Source organism: Nerophis lumbriciformis, linkage group LG11, assembly GCF_033978685.3.
Source record: "Nerophis lumbriciformis linkage group LG11, RoL_Nlum_v2.1, whole genome shotgun sequence".
Classification (NCBI taxonomy): domain Eukaryota; kingdom Metazoa; phylum Chordata; class Actinopteri; order Syngnathiformes; family Syngnathidae; genus Nerophis; species Nerophis lumbriciformis.
The window spans coordinates 31565828-31586417 of NC_084558.2; the positions used below are offsets into that span (position 1 = coordinate 31565828).

The following is a 20590-nucleotide window of genomic DNA, read 5'->3' on the forward strand; positions in this document are numbered from 1 at the left end:
ACCATAGGTGAGGATGGGAACGTAGATCGACCGGTAAATCGAGAGCTTTGCCTTCTGGCTCAGCTCCTTCTTCACCACAACGGATCGATACAGTGTCCGCATTACTGAAGACGCCGCACCGATCCGCCTGTCGATCTCACGATCCACTCTTCCCTCACTCGTGAACAAGACTCCGAGGTACTTGAACTCCTCCACTTGGGGCAAGATCTCCTCCCCAACCCGGAGATGGCACTCCACCCTTTTCCGGGCGAGAACCATGGACTCAGATTTGGAGGTGCTGATTCCCATCCCAGTCGCTTCACACTCGGCTGCGAACCGATCCAGTGAGAGCTGAAGATCTTGGCCAGATGAAGCCATCAGGACCACATCATCTGCAAAAAGCAGAGACCTAATCCTGCAGCCACCAAACCAGATACCCTCAACGCCTTGACTGCGCCTAGAAATTCTGTCCATAAAGGTTATGAACAGAATCGGTGACAAAGGGCAGCCCTGGCGGAGTCCAACCCTCACTGGAAACGGGTCCGACTTACTGCCGGCAATGCGGACCAAGCTCTGACACTGATTATACAGGGAGCGAACCGCCACAATAAGACAGTCCGTTACCCCATACTCTCTGAGCACTCCCCACAGGACTTCCCGGGGTACACGGTCGAATGCCTTCTCCAAGTCCACAAAGCACATGTAGACTGGTTGAGCAAACTCCCATGCACCCTCAAGGACCCTGCCGAGAGTATAGAGCTGGTCCACAGTTCCACGACCAGGACGAAAACCACACTGTTCCTCCTGAATCCGAGGTTCGACTATCCGGCGTAGCCTCCTCTCCAGTACACCTGAATAGACCTTACCGGGAAGGCTGAGGAGTGTGATCCCACGATAGTTAGAACAAACCCTCCGGTTCCCCTTCTTAAAGAGAGGAACCACCACCCCGGTCTGCCAATCCAGAGGTACTGCCCCCGATGTCCACGCGATGTTGCAGAGTCTTGTCAACCAAGACAGCCCCACAACATCCAGAGCCTTAAGGAACTCCGGGCGGATCTCATCCACCCCCGGGGCCTTGCCACCGAGGAGCTTTTTAACTACCTCGGCAACCTCAGCCCCAGAAATAGGAGAGTCCACCACAGATTCCCCAGGCCCTGCTTCCTCATAGGAAGACGTGCTGGTAGGTAAACGGAATACAATCATTTGCAAATCATTTTCAACCCATATTCAGTTGAATATGCTACAAAGACAACATATTTGATGTTCAAACTGATAAACATTTTTTTTTTTTTGCAAATAATCATTAACTTTAGAATTTGATGCCAGCAACACGTGACAAAGAAGTTGGGAAAAGTGGCAATAAATACTGATAAAGTTGAGAAATGCTCATCAAACACTTATTTGGAACATCCCACAGGTGTGCAGGCTAATTGGGAACAGGTGGGTGCCATGATTGGGTATAAAAGTAGATTCCATGAAATGCTCAGTCATTCACAAACAAGGATGGGGCGAGGGTCACCACTTTGTCAACAAATGCGTGAGCAAATTGTTGAACAGTTTAAGAAATATCTTTCTCAACCAGCTATTGCAAGGAATTTAGGGATTTCACCATCTATGGTCCGTAATATCATCAAAGGGGTCAGAGAATCTGGAGAAATCACTGCACGTAAGCAGTTAAGCCTGTGACCTTTGATCCCTCAGGCTGTACTGCATCAACAAGTGACATCAGTGTGTAAAGGATATCGCCACATGGACTCAGGAACACTTCAGAAACCCACTGTCAGTAACTACAGTTGGTCGCTACATCTGTAAGTGCAAGTTAAAACTCTCCTATGCAAGGCGAAAACCGTTTATCAATAACACCCAAAAACGCCGTCGGCTTCGCTGGACCTGAGCTTATGTAAGATGGACTGATACCAAGTGGAAAAGTGTTTTGTGGTCTGACGAGTCCACATTTCAAATTGTTTTTGGAAACTGTGGACGTCGTGTCCTCCGGACTAAAGAGGAAAAGAACCATCCGGATTGTTATAGGCGCAAAGTTGAAAAGCCATCTGTGAAGGCGCCATTAATGCTGAAAGGTACATACAGGTTTTGGAGCAACAAATGTTGCCATCCAAGCAACGTTACCATGGACGCCCCTGCTTATTTCAGCAAGACAATGCCAAGCCACGTGTTACATCAACGTGGCTTCATCGTAAAAGAGTGCGGGTACTAGACTGGCCTGCCTGTAGTCCAGACCTGTCTCCCATTGAAAATGTGTGGCCTATAATGAAGCTTACAATACCACAACGGAGACCCCCGGACTGTTGAACAACTTAAGCTGTACATCAAGCAAGAATGGGAAAGAATTCCACCTGAGAAGCTTAAAAAATGTGTCTCCTCAGTTCCCAAACATTTACAGAGTGTTGTTAAAAGGAAAGGCCATGTAACACAGTGGTGAACATGCCCTTTCCCAACTACTTTGGCACGTGTTGCAGCCATGAAATTCTAAATTAATTATTTGCAAAACAAAAAATAAAGTTTACGAGTTTGAACATCAAATATCTTGTCTTTGTAGTGCATTCAATTGAATATGGGTTGAAAAGGATTTGCAAATCATTGTATTCCGTTTATATTTACATTTAACACAATTTCCCAACTCATATGGAAACGGGGTTTGTAGGTCCTGAGGACCAAACTTAAGTGCTGACGTATGTTATTTTGCTGTGTAGCCGATAAGGCAGTTGTCAAATTGTGTCCTGCTTGCGTCTTCACTGCTTTTGGCTGAAAGTTTCATTAATACTAAGAGTTCATGAAGATGCGTGTTCAGTCAGTTTTAGTGGTAGATAAATGATACTTGGACCTTTGGAAGGGTTGAGTGTTAGGATAAAATGGATTTTATTTATCCCACATTGGGGAAATGAGGGTTAGCTTGTAAACTGTTGTAATTGTTTTAATTGTTCATGACATATGCTGCCCTCTGACTGCTTGCTCGTTTTGGACATTTACATATAAAGTGTTTGTGGTTTAATTGTTAATAACGATGGATTAGATTTACATAGCGCTTGGACCCTCAAAAGCGCTTAACAGAGAACTGGGGACCAATCATTCACTCCACATTAACACTTAGTGGTGGTAAGCTACATTCGTAGCCAGAGCTGTCAAACTTTCCATCCATTGGCCAACAAACTTTCATGCACCAGTGTGAGAGGCACTGGGGGAAGTGTCTTGCCAAAGGACACATCGGCAGTGACTAGAATGACAGAAGCTGGAATCGAAACTGAAACCTTTTAAATTGTTGGTACGGCTGCAGTACCATCTGAGCCACATGAGCTATAATTAGCTCATGCTTTGATAAAAAACTGGTTTGAGCTTTTTGCTGAGGTTCTTGGAGTTACATCTATATGTCGGCCTACTGTGTACGGATGCAAGGGTAACCTCAGTCAGTAACAGGGATTAACTGTGCCCCAGGGTAACAAGTCCAGGAATTGGATGAGGCCTGACAATTTTGGAGAGGAAAATTCCTCCAGGTGTCCAGTTTTGTTTATGGTGGAATTCTATATTAGCATGACGCTGACAAAAAAAGACCATCATTCATTGCATTTGTGTTCTGAAGTGTCTGTGGGAACAATGCAGAAGCAGCATTTGTCATGTTTGTTTTTGACCTGTGACGCTAAAACCCAAACACAGCAGGGCCTCCCCTGGGTGTGATGGACACAACAGGTGTTTACGAACTAGGTGAAGGGTTGTGGGACAAATCAGGGCCGGCCCGTGGCATAGGCTGTATAGGCAAATGCTAAGGGCTCCGTCCATCAGGGGGCGCCACGCCAGTGCCACAAATGTTGGAAAAAAAAAAAAATAAAATAAAAGTTGGTACTATTATTTCTAAATACAAAAAATAATCCCACGTTAATTAAAATGCAAAGTAAAGCCTATTTATTAGAAATATTATTTGTTAGAACATTACGACCCCCCCCTCCCCCTGCGCCCCCTCCCTTCCCGTATCATGACTCTTTTTGGACGTCACCACATCAAAAAATCAACACAAGATGTCAAAACGGCCAAAACTGTCAGGTGCCCAGGGAAGAAAAAAGAGAAAAGAAGAGGAGAAACGAGAAAAGACAGAGGTAGCAGGTAGGTAACGTTAGCCTACATGAAATTATTTGTCTGTTACAGAATGTGATAGTAGCTGGCTTTTTAGCATTAAGCTAATGTTACATGATTCGGCAATTGCTAATCAATAAATAGCTAGTTCTGTTTTAACGTCGGGTTAATATTGTGGAGGGGGCTAAATTGTTATGGAAAATAATAATGCAACGTTAATTACAGTACTCCCACCTTACATTCCTCAGGGACATTTGTATTAGATCTTTTAAGCAGGTGTTTTTTGTTTACATTGTTATTGCCTTCTGGTTAGCTAATGTTTGCCCTGCAGGTAATAGTCACTTTTCCACCCCTTTATACAGGTAAAAGCCAGTAAATTAGAATATTTTGAAAAACTTGATTTATTTCAGTAATTGCATTCAAAAGGTGTAACTTGTACATTATATTTATTCATTGCACACAGACTGATGCATTCAAATGTTTATTTCATTTAATTTAGATGATTTGAAGTGGCAACAAATGAAATCCAAAATTCCGTGTGTCACAAAATTAGAATATTACTTAAGGCTAATACAAAAAAGGGATTTTTAGAAATGTTGGCCAACTGAAAAGTATGAAAATGAAAAATATGAGCATGTACAATACTCAATACTTGGTTGGAGCTCCTTTTGCCTCAATTACTGCGTTAATGCGGCGTGGCATGGAGTCGATGAGTTTCTGGCACTGCTCAGGTGTTATGAGAGCCCAGGTTGCTCTGATAGTGGCCTTCAACTCTTCTGCGTTTTTGGGTCTGGCATTCTGCATCTTCCTTTTCACAATACCCCACAGATTTTCTATGGGGCTAAGGTCAGGGGAGTTGGCGGGCCAATTTAGAACAGAAATACCATGGTCCGTAAACCAGGCACGGGTAGATTTTGCGCTGTGTGCAGGCGCCAAGTCCTGTTGGAACTTGAAATCTCCATCTCCATAGAGCAGGTCAGCAGCAGGAAGCATGAAGTGCTCTAAAACTTGCTGGTAGACGGCTGCGTTGACCCTGGATCTCAGGAAACAGAGTGGACCGACACCAGCAGATGACATGGCACCCCAAACCATCACCCAACCATGCAAATTTTGCATTTCCTTTGGAAATCGAGGTCCCAGAGTCTGGAGGAAGACAGGAGAGGCACAGGATCCACGTTGCCTGAAGTCTAGTGTAAAGTTTCCACCATCAGTGATGGTTTGGGGTGCCATGTCATCTGCTGGTGTCGGTCCACTCTGTTTCCTGAGATCCAGGGTCAACGCAGCCGTCTACCAGCAAGTTTTAGAGCACTTCATGCTTCCTGCTGCTGACCTGCTCTATGGAGATGGAGATTTCAAGTTCCAACAGGACTTGGCGCCTGCACACAGCGCAAAATCTACCCGTGCCTGGTTTACGGACCATGGTATTTCTGTTCTAAATTGGCCCGCCAACTCCCCTGACCTTAGCCCCATAGAAAATCTGTGGGGTATTGTGAAAAGGAAGATGCAGAATGCCAGACCCAAAAACGCAGAAGAGTTGAAGGCCACTATCAGAGCAACCTGGGCTCTCATAACACCTGAGCAGTGCCAGAAACTCATCGACTCCATGCCACGCCGCATTAACGCAGTAATTGAGGCAAAAGGAGCTCCAACCAAGTATTGAGTATTGTACATGCTCATATTTTTCATTTTCATACTTTTCAGTTGGCCAACATTTCTAAAAATCCCTTTTTTGTATTAGCCTTAAGTAATATTCTAATTTTGTGACACACGGAATTTTGGATTTTCATTTGTTGCCACTTCAAATCATCAAAATTAAATGAAATAAACATTTGAATGCATCAGTCTGTGTGCAATGAATAAATATAATGTACAAGTTACACCTTTTGAATGCAATTACTGAAATAAATCAAGTTTTTCAAAATATTCTAATTTACTGGCTTTTACCTGTATATTAGGTATAGTTGTAAGTAAAAAAAAAAAAAGGTCAAAGACAAAGCTATTCAGTATCTTGTGAGTATATACACTTCACTGCCGATGTGGGGGGGCACCACCTAAAATCTTGCCTAGGGCGCCAGATTGGTTAGGTTAGGCCTGGGACAAATAAAGAACACTGAAGAATGGAATGCCCACTGGTTCGTCTGTCCATTACTGCCAATGTGTACGCTTTCCAAGAAAGTCCAGCATTGATGCCAACTGAGGTGCAATTGTGTGTTTACTAATGCATAACGTACACATGAAATTCAAGCTGGTCAATATGTTCACGTACACATTCAGAGCTCTGACTCAAAATACAATCAATGCAAGAAAGACTTATCTACCTCCTCAGGTTCCACCGGGGGAACACAAAGGGGTTCCTAGGCTAGTTGTAAGACAATCCTGTTTTTCTAGATCTGCCCTTCTCTTCATTATACATACCTAGACCACTTCACCATGAGGCTTCAGAACTTGATGCGAAAGCCACTTCAATTGATGTGAAGGAGAAACTTGGCTTGACTTTGAGCTTATCACCCTCTTTTAGTTAGGGTTTGGAAGGCTGCCATTCACCCTTGTCCAGTCGAGAACCGTGGCAATCAATTTTTTGAGGTGCATCCCTAAAACTTTTCCAATGGATGAAATTTTAGGGTTGCAGCCTAATGAGGCCACAAGGACCCCAAATAGCAAGAAACAAGAGCAAGAAATGAGATGAACCCCACAGGTGTGCATCGGGGAGGCCGTTCCTCTCAGTCTCACCCCTCTTAGTCACACTTTTGTTGCCAAAAGGGAGAGCCATGGCGTCACTAGCACTGGGTGATCGATCCAGTTATTCAGAATTTGCATTTGATGCATACGGACAAATGACAGTGTGGACCATTACCTACCTTGAGGGCATTAAGAAACAATGATTTCATCTATTGGGGAGGACTTAAGTCGGGAAGCTATTAATTGACCCACACAGGCTTGTGGCCTTTCCCCTGCAGCAAATTCAGAGTAGAACACGAACTAGTGAAGAAGTCTGGTTTTAGAGCCCAAACAGTTGGATTCGTAAAATCCTGTACAAGTTCAGGCATCTTCCCTACCAGGACACACTGCAGTTATTTGCCAAGCATAACTTAAACCGTGCAGCTCTACAACATAGTATTCCGAGGTGTAGCTCAACTGTGTTGCAACTTCCTATTGGCAGAGTAGTGTGTTGCCAAATGGAAATACTTTCACTTTTTCCACTCATGTGAAGAACTCATGACAGTAGAAGGAAACAATACCTCAATACAGTATACTCAAATTTCAGTGATCATGCGCGCTTGTCTACACCACGCAAGTGGGCATTCTGATCTGGTGTTGGACAATTCTAACTCAAAGTGTGAGAAGGGCCACATTTGGACAGTGATCCCAAACACGAACTTTGAAGTGTTTAGACAGCAATAAGAGTACTCTATTTCAAACTGATTTCCAGGAATTCAGGACACCACTTACAATAAAGTTAACACCTGCACTGCAAGAAATGTTGCCAACCATGAGTATGGTTGGCAACATTTCCATCTAGTGGAAAAAATGACAACTGCAGTTGCGAGATAAATAAATAATGATAAATGGGTTGTACTTGTATAGTGCTTTTCTACCTTCAAGGTACTCAAAGCGCTTTGACACTACTTCCACATTTACCCATTCACACACTGATGGAAGGAGCTGCCATGCAAGGCGCTAACCAGCACCCATCAGGAGCAAGGGTGAAGTGTCTTGCTCAGGACACAACGGACATGACGAGGTTGGTACTAGGTGGGGATTGAACCAGGGACCCTCGGGTCGCGCACGGCCACTCTTCCACTGCGCCCCTGATGGCTTAATTTCACAAGCAAACTAATCTACCGGTAATTAGAAGGAAATGAAGTCTCAAGTAAAACCATGAACTGAAATCTGGTTTTTGGCATGTGTATGAACACTTAATGCGTTACAAGTACAATACTTTAACTCAAGTCCTGAGGCGACAAATGAAATCCGTGGTTCTAATGAGATGTATTCTATCATACCGCTTTGAAAGGGTCAAATATCACCACTCAAATGTTCATACTAAAATTCACCGATCGTAAGTTGGGAAAATCGACCTTTTTAGCCTTAAAAAGGTGATGAACGCATGACTTGACATAACTGTAAAAAGGCTGAGACAATCAATGATGAATTTCAATAAGTTATTTAGTTGCGATTCTTGGGGTGACTATTTGGATATATTTGTTATAGATTTTAATGAAACTTTAAAAACAGGTTACAAAAAACTCATCTTGGCCGTGACGCATACGCACAGACATGATCTAAAAAAATTCATTAAATATCAATTCAGAATAGTTTTAAAAATTGCAATGTGAGATGTGAATGAACTTTTTCCCAGCATTAGAAATAAATTTAACAAAAAAAGTAATAGTTAAAAAAAATCTAAGTTTTGCAATTAGTGAGTAGGAAAAATCAAAGGTTACATTTAATCTGTGATGCACTGTCCATTTTGCTTAAAGATATCTAGAATGGTTTTGTCTTTAATGCAGTGGCTCTCAAACTTCACCAACACATGGCTCTCCATGTACCGGTACTACCATACCAACCAACATTGAAATACAATAGTGTAGCAGGTCTAAATATTCATTATAACCAAGGCAATTTGAACAGTAACACTATGAATATTTAAGGATCATTGAGCGTACCACTAAATGGAGCTCAAGTACCACAGTTTGAGAATTACTGTTATAAATGGTGAAAAAAAAGTACATAGACAGAAATAGTTTTGTTGATTTAATGACTTAAATATAATGCTGGTCAACTATTGTGACAAGTTATTCTCTCACAGAACTCTCATCACGTCCTGTGAAACACACAAGAGATTGGGATTAGTAAAATACTTTTGGGGTAAGGAGAAAAATGCAGCAGTGTCCCCCAACAGGTTTTCAGCAAATTGCTGAAAAAACCAAATGGGATGTTTTGATTTCTGGTCAAGTCCACAGCAAGTCAGGAACGGTGCTACCTGAAAGCCTTGGTATATGACCAATAAAATGCTCCAACATTACTCACACACAGCGGCTGCTCCGTTTAGTCACCAGCACACTTCTGCCAAAACAAGACAAAATTACTAATAGGATTATACCATGGGCACACAGACATAAAATATGAGTCTTCAATAGACATGTGACCAGAATCACACTACATTATTGTGGTATATACAAGATTTGTTTCAACAGTCTACCAGGACTCCAAACACAGACAGCAAGGAGACCAACGATGCAAGATGTTGATTTGCTTTAGCACTTAATTTTGAACAACCCTGCTGATGAAGCAGCAGGCTGCAGATACCGAACAGTGCTGTCTACAAGTCCAAAATATGTACAGTACACTTACAAAATCCTTGCAGCAAGCTCTAGGTGGGTGCATCTGCCATCAGTGTAACCCTAAGACAGAAGAGTCATTAGCATCACAGGATTTTGACAGGGATAGGACCATCAAAAAGCAGACATTTGTCAAGATTTGTTTCAACAGTCTACCAGGACTCCAAACACAGACAGCAAGGAGACCAACAATGCCATATGTTGATTTGCTTTAGCACTTAATTTTGAACAACCCTGCTGATGAAGCAGCAGGCTGCAGATACCGAACAGTGCTGTCTACAAGTCCAAAGTATGTACAGAACACTTACAAAATCCTTGCAGCAAGCTCTAGGTGGGTGCATCTGCCATCAGTGTAACCCTAAGACAGAAGAGTCATTAGCATCACAGGATTTTGACTGTATTAAAAATGTTCTGCAGTGATATCCCACAAGGTTCATGGCAAAGAACTGTGTGGGTAAAGCGAAACTACAGATTTGTTCTTTGAGACATTTTCCACAACACAGGCCCACATTTAAGGCCAGGTCAGGATAGGCCTCAGGTTTGGACTGTTTGTGGATTTCACTCACCAAGGTTAGGAATGTCCATGCTGAGGGCTCAAAGCAATTTCACTGCCACCTGAAGGAAGCAAATCAGAAACCTGTTTTAAGCCAGTTGCAACAAGTCACAATTAACACATACTGGTCAGGCGCGATACTGTGCCCGAGTTTAGAAACATTACTTTATTCCTAATATTGACAAGACGCCTGTCACCACTAACAAGGGCAGTTTGTGTAGAAATTGCATGTGAATGTTGAACTGAAATGCTTTATGGAAAATGTAGAAATTCTGGAATAAATTGAAATTCATTAAAACGGTTACAAAATGTTTGAATGATGTGGATGGGTTAAGAAATACGGGAAAATGACAGTCACTAATATTTTATTGGAAGTGGAAAGCCGTATGTTATGTTCTGATGTTTGAACGGATTGAAAGTAGTAAAAATATTTATTTTCTATTCATTTTCAAGTGGACATTTAGAAGACAATGTGGGAATGGTATTGGACAGTGCTTGCTAAATAGCAAACCAGTCCTGAATTACCGTATTTTCCGCACTATAAGCCGCACCTAAAAACCACAAATTTTCTCAAAAGCTGACAGTGCGGCTTATAACCCGGTGCGCCTTATATATGGATTAATATTAATATTCATTTTCATAAAGTTTAGGTCTCGCAACTACGGTAAACAGCCGCCATCTTTTTTCCCCGTAGAAGAGGAAGCGCTTCTTCTACGGTAAGCAACCGCCAAGGTAAGCACCCGCCCCCATAGAAGAGGAAGCGCTTCTTCTTCTACTGTAAGCAACCACCAAACTAAGCACCCGCCCCCGTAGAAGAAGAAGCGCGCGGGTATTACGTTTCATTTCATTTGTGTTTACATCTGTAAAGACCACAAAATGGCTCCTATTAAGAGACACGCGTACAACGCAGAATTCAAACTCAAGGCAATAAGTCACGCAGTAGAACACGGAAATAGAGCAGCAGCGAGAGAATTGAACATAAATGAATCAATGGTGCGTAGGTAGAGGCAGCAACAAGATGATCTGCGCCACTAAGACAGGGAGACAGCGCCGGACGACATACGCCAACATCTGCCAGTGGATTGTAAATGCCTGGGTGGATATATCGGTCTCAACTGTGGTCCGAGCTTTCCGGAAGGCAGGATTCACGGAACTGCTGGACAACAGCAACACTGACTCTGATGACTTCGACGAGACGGAGCCGGCCATTTTGGATGCCGTATTCACCCAACTTTTTAATTCAGACACCGAAGAAGAATTCGAGGGATTTATGGGTGAGGAATAACTTCAGAAAGTGAGCTTTAAATGTTTATTTTGTGTGTTGTGTGACATTAACGTTCGAGCAACTTTGAGTTATTGATGTTGCTATTGCTCTGCACTAATTTGAGTGTTACTATTTTTGTGATTGCACATTTGCACATTACATTTTGGGGGTGAACAGAGTTGTTAGAACGCTGGTTTGTAATATATTATTAAAGTTTGACTTACCTATCTGACTGTTTTTTTGACATTCCCTTTAGCGCAGAGTAGGCGCGGCTTATAACCCGGGGCGGCTTATAGGTGAACAAAGTTTTGAAATATGCCATTCATTGAAGGTGCGGCTAATAACCCGGGGCGGCTTATAGTGCAGAAAATACGGTAACTAAACATGATGCTGGAATGGTTTTGAGTCGGTCAAGAAATAAGGATATCAAATTTCAAGAAAATGTCGAGAAATCATTGTCTACATTTTTACAGAAATGAGTACCAAATTGATACCAGCGCTACAAAGAAAACAAACTTTGTTTAAAAAATACAATAAAATTCACTGTTATTTCTGGGGATTGTGACATGCAAGTTGAACTGAATTGTTAAACTTCAATATAAATACAATGTTAACAAATTTGGCAGTATGGAATACAACATGTCATAATTATCAAAACAAAACCAAAATGACAGAACTCACCGAATGTACCAAAACACCTTTGTGTAAACTATTTTACAAAGATCATTATTTTGTCAGACAGGATTTAGCACAAAGTAATTTATTTTGAAAGCTGGAAGTGTGCGGTTGGTCTTTAGGGGTATTGACGGCAGACGAGGCTGTGTTCAAATAAAAGTAGATTTCAAGTTCCTCCTTGCCGTCCTTTCTTCACATCAAGCCTACACAACAGCGTTCATATTACAAGACTCAGCCACACTAATGTTGTACTGTTGAAGTTTAAAAATGTGCAGGTTTGTGAATGCAAATCACCCACCCCAACCGTGATTGGTGCATTATGAGGTTTGTGTTCCAACGAGCGCTATTATGGAAACCAGTTTCGATACCCTCCCCTATTTCTGATGCAATCCTGGCTGACAATTAAAACCATGCCCTCTGCCATGGAAGGCAGGGGATTAAACCATTATGGGCCAAAAAAGGCGTGTAACATGTCCAATGATTGCACAATATTTACCAAATATATAGGAAATCTTGTGTGCATTTAAACGTAGTGAATGATGCAGTCTTATACATAAAATGGAAATATAAGTTGTAATACTTACATTACACTGTGCTTTTCATTAGAGGAGGCTGTCGGCGAGACAATGACACCTGTAGGAAAAAAGATTTAAGGTGAGCTTTCAGGAAAGTCAGCCTTTTTAGTAATCATAGTCACCAGGTTGTTCAGTAAGGCAGTTATCACTCATGACTCAGAGCAGTTGAACAATTAGCCTATCATCACCCAAACTGTAGTGGACAATATACAAGACATACAACTTACCCAGCTGAATGAGGGTCTTCCCCGTGTACCTGCTACATCAGAAGCAGTTGTTAGATAGTGACAGAGGCAGATATGTCAAATGTCAATTCGCATAAGTAACACTGCAGCAGAACATTGACTGCAGTGGGTTGCAAGAGAATCAATTGCTCTTTGCACTGCAAGAGCTTAATGGCCCACCAAGCAGGACCAGAGCGCTTACTGTGCCAACAAATTAAAAATAGATGTCTTCAAAATGTGACAAAGCAGCATTCAGCATCTCTTTACCTTAATATGTAATTCCAGTTACATTTTAAAAGATTGTATTCATTAGTACTTCCGTTTTTTATACATTTACCGCTCCACATTGTGGCATGTTTCAAGAGTAGATACTGGACTATAAGGCGCACTTAATTTTTTTTATTAAACTGACAGTGTACCTAATCTAATGTATGTATTATTCTCTGTGTTCTTACTGAACTCGAACCAATGTTATTTGGTACACAGTGTAATAAGTGTGACCGGTAGATGACCGTCACGCAAGAGATACGTGTCGCCTGCAGGTTGACGCCTGTTCAATAATATGACGCTAGTTAAGTACCGGTATGCTAGCAAGACCAAAAACTTTTGTTTCATTGAGAATATAGAACATTACACACGGTGCTCAATTTTGTCAAAATGTTTTAGTACGACTTTGGTACGCTCCAAATCCGCACTGCTTGATGGGATTGTCGGAGCATTACGGCTACCGTAGTCAGAGGTACTGTGCTTCAACATAAGGGTACTATACTGGTGTGTGTATGGACCCCAAAATAGAACCTATTAGGAGACATTATCTGGCATTTTGTTTCACCCTATTACACAGAACCCACTTGTCTTACCTATTGCTGTTGTGTACTTGAGATCTGCACAAGTCCCGAAAATGTGTGTGCATCCGCCATTGTAGTCAATAAGCTTATTTATCTCTATCCTCTAGCTGTGGGGCAGTCATTCTCCGCTTTTGCCATTTCTAATAAGTTAGTGTACAAGTCGTACTTAATCGGTCAGTAGACTCGCTATAGAAGCGCTAAAAATTTCAAAAGATGACTGGGAGAAGATGCTGGTTAAGTGGAGCCACATAAATTAGACCTGCCCACAAAACGGCGCATTCTGAAAAGGCGCTTAGAAAGAGTCTTGAAAACGTTCTGTAAAACAATCTATGCAACATTTTGACCATAGACCAACCATTACATGTTATGTAGACCAGTGTTTTTCAAGCTTTTTTCAGCCAAGACACATTTTTTGCGTTGAAAAAATGCGGAGGCACACCACCAGCGTGAATCATTAAAAAACAGTTGACAGTAAAAAGTCGTCGCAATTGTTGGATATGACTTTAAAGCATGAAACAAGCATGCATCACGATAGCTCTTGTCTTAAAGTAGGTGTACTGTCACCACCTGTCACATCACACCCTGACTTATTTTGAGGTTTTTGCTGTTTTCCTGTGTGTAGTGTTTTAGTTCTTGTCTTGCGCTTCTATTTTGGTGGCTTTTTCTCTTTTTTTTTTGGTATTTTCCTGTAGCAGTTTCATGTCTTCCTTTAAGCAATACGTCCCGCATCTACTTTGTTTTAGCAATCAAGAATATTACAGTTGTTTGTATCCGTCTTTGTGGGGACATTGTTGATTGTCATGTCATGTCCGGATGTACATTGCCTTTGCTCCAACGTAATTCTTTGCGGTCGTCCAGCATTCCGTTTTTGTTTACTTTGTAGCCAGTTCAGTGCATAGCCTTCCCTACGCTTTAATGCTTTTTCTTAGGGGCACTCACCTTTTGTTTATATAGACAGCACAGACACTCAAACACCACATTATTTGCAGACTATAACTACTGGTTTGCAAAAAAGATTTTTTAACCCAAATAGGTGAAATTAGATAATCTCCCACGGCACACCAGACTATCTCACGGCACAGTGGTTGAAAAACACTGATGTAGACCACAAGGAAGGGTTTTAAAATGCAGAAAAATAAATAATGACGAACCCTTTTGTGTGCCTCACTTTATAACATTTCCATGGGATTTCAAAACTCACAGCATTTGACAATGATTTGTGGCTGTCCTGGACACTAGACAGTCTTCTCTACATACTTATCAAAATAACTCTAAACCAATTGTGAATGTCAGTTCACTTCATTTTAAAAATGCTTCTTTGTTTGCATTTTGGTAACTTTACAATTTAAACAAATAATAAATCTGATCTGAGTTTACTTTCATGGTATTAATGTAACAGTACAACACCCGTCGATAAGGGAGCCTTATGAATTGATTGAGGAAAAAAAATCAGCACTAACCTCACATTTCAGGATCAACTGCCGGTCAGAAGCAATGAGACGGTGGCATCCTGTAAGAAATTTTACATGACTTACTGCAGGTAGGGGAGATCTATGCAAAGTCCTTCACTACAATAGTACATGTATAATATGAATTAAAGGCAAATATCAAATGTTTCAGGCCTCATTGACACCATGCAGCAACCAGTAGTGCAGAGGTGAAAGCAAAACCTGATGTAATGTGGCCACAACTGTGTTGGGAATAAGCCACAAACAGGAATACCCAACATAACCAAGCAGCATTGTGGCATTCATTTACATTTAGTCAAGATGAAGCTTTACGCACACCGTATTGGAATAAACCACCACAATACTACACAAATACATACTAGTTCACTTGAGACACTTGTGATTTAGGGTTACATTAAAAAAAACATTGATTGATTCACTTGCAGCTAGCATGATGCTACATCGTTTCAAAGTCTTCACGGGAAATAATTTAAAACAAACATAAAATACACTATCCTGGAGGATATACGGATTTTATTAGTTAATCACTTTTTTGTAATTCGTCCGCATATCGCGCTTCTGACACCGGATGCGCACTTCACTAAGTTATCAGCACGCGCCGGGCTAACCATGCTACTACTAGCAACCACCGAGTTTAGCGAGTAGCCCAGAGCATAAACTATGACTTAAAAACGCAAACATCACGTAATGAACAGTATACAAATTCCCAGACGGTCTTTCCTTATAGCGCGTTATTTCCTATTGTTTAAGACAACAATATATTTGAATTTGAGTAGGTGAGCTGCACCTCTCCCGTAGACGGCCACATCACGCTGACGTTCCAAGGCGAAAGAGGACGTTGAAGGCGCCGCAAAACAATTTATCTACGGAGTTACGACAATTATAGTTGCTTTGCGACAGCTGACGCTTTTTTACATAAAAACGACTTTTACAATTTTAAAAATAAATGTCGTTTCATCCTGGACAATATCCATGTCAAATTTGTGCTTTGTTTTAAAGATGTGCTATTTGGATTTACAACAAACAAATTTGAAAAATAATTTTACCTTTGCAACCTCATTGATTGATTGATTGAGACTTTTATTAGTAGATGATTGCACAGTACAGTACATATTCCGTACAATTGACCACTAAATAGTAACACCCGAATAAGTTTTTCAACTTGTTTAAGTCGGGGTCCACGTTAATCAATTCATAGTACAAATATATACTATTAGCATAATACAGTCATCACACAAGTTAATCATCAGAGTATATACATTGAATTATTTACATAATTTACAATCCGGGGGATGGGATGTGAGTGGGGTGGGGTGGGGGGTTAGGTTTGGTTGATATCAGCACTTCAGTCATCATACATACTTGCCAACCTTGAGAGGGGGGTTGACGTGGGCGGGGTTATGGGGGGGCGGGGTTTGGTGGTAGCGGGGGAGGGGGGGGGGGTATATTGTAGCGTCCTGGAAGAGTTAGTGCTGCAAGGGATTCTGGGTATTTTTTCTGTTGTGTTTATGTTGTGTTACGGTGCAGATTGTTGTAGTAGTGTTTATATCCGTAAAAGCAGACTCCAGAGACTTGTAAACTTCACACAGCTTCCTTTACTCATGCTTGTTAATTCACCCTGTTAATCCCCACATCACACTCAACGGCGCCCCCTCTGGACACTATGTAGTATTGTACTTAACATCTGTACATCCCCCCCTTTTAGCTTCTAAACCTCTTTTCTTTATTTTAAAGATTGAACTGTTTCAAAATAAAATGATTCCAAAATGATAGTTACTTCTATCTTAATCACCAGGTATTAATAACTGAGCATGTTCAACTCACATTCAATAACATTAGTACCCAACATAACGCACATGTTTTTAGGAACAACAAACAGTTAGGTCTACACCATTCTTTCCCAAAGACCAGGGAAAACTCTCTGGTCAATTAGAATGTTCATAAATCCAGTCTATCTGGAGGGCGGGAAACTCTTCCGGACCTGGTCACTGTTTCACCTGAATCTGTCTGCCTTTGAACAGTCTCTATCTCATCAGAGCAGGACAGACCTCCCTCAGGGAGCACTGTCAGGTGAGCCCTGTTTCGTCTTAAGCTCCCTTGGTCTGTTTCCACATTGTACGACCTTGGTGTTGAAGCCGGTCCCTGGACAGTAGCTGTGGTCTGCGCTGTTTTAATCCACACTCTCTGTCCTGGAACCAGAACTGGTAAGTCTTTTGTCCTGTGTCTCAGGTTGAATGACTCTCTCTGCTCCACTTTTAGTTCTTTGTCTTTTTCCCTGAAAGCTCTGAGGTTTGGCCAGGCTGGTTTCAATGCTTGTGGAGCGGTAGGAACTGTTGATCTTATCCTCCTCCCCATCAGCAGCTGCGCTGGACTCAGCCCGTGAGCCAGTGGTGTAGCTCTGTAAGCCAAAAGAGCTTTCTGAGGGTCTGGACTTTTGTTGAGCAGCTGTTTGACCGTGCGGACAGCTCTCTCTGCTTCCCCATTGCTCTGGGGATAGCGAGGGCTGCTGGTCGTGTGGTTGAAACCATAGTCCTGGGCAAAAGTGGCAAAGTCTGTGGAAGCAAACTGTGGCCCGTTGTCAGTCACCAAGATTTCAGGCACTCCAAATCTTGCAAAGATTACCTTGAGTCTCTCCACTGTTGTAGATGTTGTCAGGGTCGGGAGGTTTGCTACTTCAATGTATCGGGAGTAGTAGTCCACCACCACGATATAATGTCCATTCTTCCACTGAAAGATATCAGCCGCCACTTTTTCCCATGGTCGTGCTGGTAGGGGCGTTGTCATTAAAGGTTCTGTCTTTGCCAGTGAATATTGGCAACAGATTTCACACCTTTCCACCATCTCTTTAATCTGTCTTGTTATCCCTGGCCACCATAGGGATCCTTGTGCCCTTGCCACACACTTAGTCACACCCTGATGGCCTTCATGCAACCTTTCCATCATTTCCTGCTGCATGCATCCAGGGATCAGAATCCTTGTTCCCTTAAGAAGCAACCCCTCTGCCATGTTGATGTCGTTCCTCTCTGACCAGAATGGCAGAAGATGCTCAGGAACGCTTCTCCTGTGAGAGGGCCAGCCTTTTTCCGTCAATGTTTTCAGCTGCCTGCAAACACTGTCTGTGCTCTGAGCTTCCTTGATGCAAGCTAGTTTACTGTCAGTGGCGGGGAGGTGGTGTAGAATGTGATCAATGTATGCACAGCATTCTTTCTGCAAGCTGCTATTGGCCTCTCTGGCCTCCATTCCCAGGGGAGCTCTAGAGAGAGTGTCAGCAGTGACGAGTTGTTTTCCCGGGACATGTATGATTTTATAGTTGAACCTCAACAGTCTTAGCCTAAATCTAAGAATTCTTGGAGGAAGATCATCCAAAGACCGAGAGCCAAGCAGCGAAATTAAAGGTTTGTGATCGGTTCTCACTGTGAATTCCAAGCCTAGCAGATATGAGCTGAGTCGCTCACAGGCCCATGTTTCCGCTAGTGCTTCTTTTTCTATTTGCGCGTACTGGACCTCCGTGGGCGTCAGGCTCCGTGATATGTACACAACAGGTCTCCACCTACCATCTGTCTGCTGCTGCTGCAGGACCGCCCCAAGTCCGTATGACGACGCATCTGCCGATACCAATGTTTCTTTTTTAGGACTGTATTGTGCAAGGACTGGAGGAGAACTCAGCTCTTTTTTAATTTTTTCAAAGGCTGTTTTCTGTTGTGCGTCCCAGGTCCATGTGCTGTCACTTTTTAGCAGGTCACGTAGGGGTTTTGTGAGAGCTGGTAGGCTGGGTGAGAACTTGCCAACATAATTCACCATTCCCATGAACCGGCGGACCTCCTCCACATTGCGAGGTTCTGGCATGTTTTTAATGGCACTGATTTTGTCTGGATCAGCCTCGATTCCTGATGCGCTTATGTGGTGTCCAAGAAATTTCACTTTTTCCACTGAAAATTCACATTTTTCATTGAGGGTGAGGCCCTCTTTTTCACACCTTTTCAGTACTTCCTGCAGCCTTTCATCATGCTCTTTTTTGTCTTTTCCATAGACTAAGATGTCATCTGCATGGCACAGAGCGCCCTTTGCCCCTGCGATCATCGGCCGCCCTCTCCCCTCTCTGACGGACATCTACACCTCCCGCTGCCTCAACAGAGCCAGCGTCCATCATCAAGGACAGCACCCACCCTGGCTCTGACCTGTTCCACCTGCTGCCCTCTGGGAAGCGCTACAGGTGCATTAAAACCAAAACAAACAGGCTAAAGAACAGCTTCTTCCCCAGGGCCATAACCATCCTGAACGGACTGCCCCATTGTCCCTCATAACTGCCTTCTCTTCGGTGCAATAACCCATTCCACCAACCACCCTGTTTTTGTTTTTTGTTTTTTCATGTATATATTCATTTCACACCATATTCATTGCACTTCTACATTTTTTATATTTTTATATATTTGCACATTGTTTTTCTAGCATGCACACATCGCACTGTATGGAATGGCCTCAATCTCGTTACCTTGCGTAATGACAATAAAGCTGATTCTGATTCTGATTCTGATTCTGATTATTTGTGAGATTCTCAGCTGAAAATGCTCAGGCGCGGAAGAAATGCCGAAGGGGAGCCTCTGAAAGCAATATCTTCCGAAGGGAGTAATAAAAGTTGTTAAAGGCTGTGATTCTTCATGTAGAGGAACTTGCCAGAAACCAGATGTTGCATCTAATTTCGAAAAGACTCTTGCCCCCTCCAGCTGCGCCAGTGTCTCATCAACTGCAGGCAGTATGTGTCTCTCTCTGCACACGCTGTCGTTAAGTCGGGTAAGGTCCACACAAATGCGAGGTTTCTTATTTGGCTTGGGGACCACTACCATCCCCGCACACCATTCAGTTGGCTCCTCAATTTTTCTTATGACTCCCATTGCTTCCATCCTGTCTAACTCTTCTTTAACTTGTTCTTTCATAGGTAATGGAACTCTGCGCGGGGCCGAGAGAGCATAAGGAACTGCTTCATTATTCAGTTTTATCTTGTAGTTTCCTTGTAGCTTTCCAAGCCCTGAAAACACTTTTGGGAACATAGCTCTGTATTGATGCCTCGCTTCTTGTTTCTCCTCCTGTACTGAAGCTACCTGTTGAACCAGGTTCAGCTTTATTAAAGCAGGAAGTCCCATTAGTGGCATCACCAGGTTTGTCACCACATATACATCTTGCCTTATTTCTCTGTTTTCTGTTTTAATGTGTGCTTTCATGATGCCCAAAACCTTCAATGGACAGTTATCTGGACCTTTAATCTTTTTAGGTGGTGTCTTCAGCCTGCCGTCACGTGCTCTCAAGTACATGGCAGATGGAATAGCTGTAACTGAGGCTCCTGAGTCCAGTTTAAATGTTACCTTCTTTCCGTTAAGGCTGATTTCTTTTAACCATTCCTCTTCAATTCCTTCTGTGTTAACTGTCCCCATGAAAGCTATGTCTTCTTCTGTGTTGCTGTCCACTATAGCTTCCACTCTTTGAGATGATCTGCAGACCGCAGCGAAATGTCCCTTTTTTTTTGCATTTTCGACACTCAGCCTCTTTGGCTGGGCACAGTTTCCATGGGTGTTGTGGCGTT

At 42.5% G+C, this 20590-nt stretch overlaps 1 long non-coding RNA gene and 3 other non-coding genes across 7 annotated transcripts; all 4 read right to left on the minus strand.

The window, feature by feature from the left end:
• Positions 1-8804: 8804 nt before the first annotated feature.
• On the minus strand, positions 8805-15856 carry LOC133610493 (uncharacterized). 4 transcript variants are annotated; one of them, XR_012050701.1, is made up of 9 exons: positions 15800-15856; positions 15004-15053; positions 12699-12730; positions 12481-12529; positions 9971-10019; positions 9713-9762; positions 9418-9467; positions 9094-9126; positions 8805-8887 (listed from the first exon to the last, which is right to left on the minus strand). It is a non-coding gene; the product is annotated as an uncharacterized lncRNA (long non-coding RNA). The 4 variants fall into 4 exon arrangements; XR_009815886.2 differs by having other exon boundaries at positions 9094-9129; XR_012050700.1 differs by having other exon boundaries at positions 8805-9126.
• Positions 9247-9383, minus strand: LOC133611041 (small nucleolar RNA SNORA8). The gene has a single exon (XR_009815953.1). It is a non-coding gene; the product is annotated as a small nucleolar RNA SNORA8 (small nucleolar RNA).
• LOC133611042 (small nucleolar RNA SNORA8) lies at positions 9542-9678 on the minus strand. The gene has a single exon (XR_009815954.1). It is a non-coding gene; the product is annotated as a small nucleolar RNA SNORA8 (small nucleolar RNA).
• LOC133611043 (small nucleolar RNA SNORA18) lies at positions 9809-9943 on the minus strand. Its single transcript, XR_009815955.1, has one exon. It is a non-coding gene; the product is annotated as a small nucleolar RNA SNORA18 (small nucleolar RNA).
• Positions 15857-20590: the final 4734 nt, after the last annotated feature.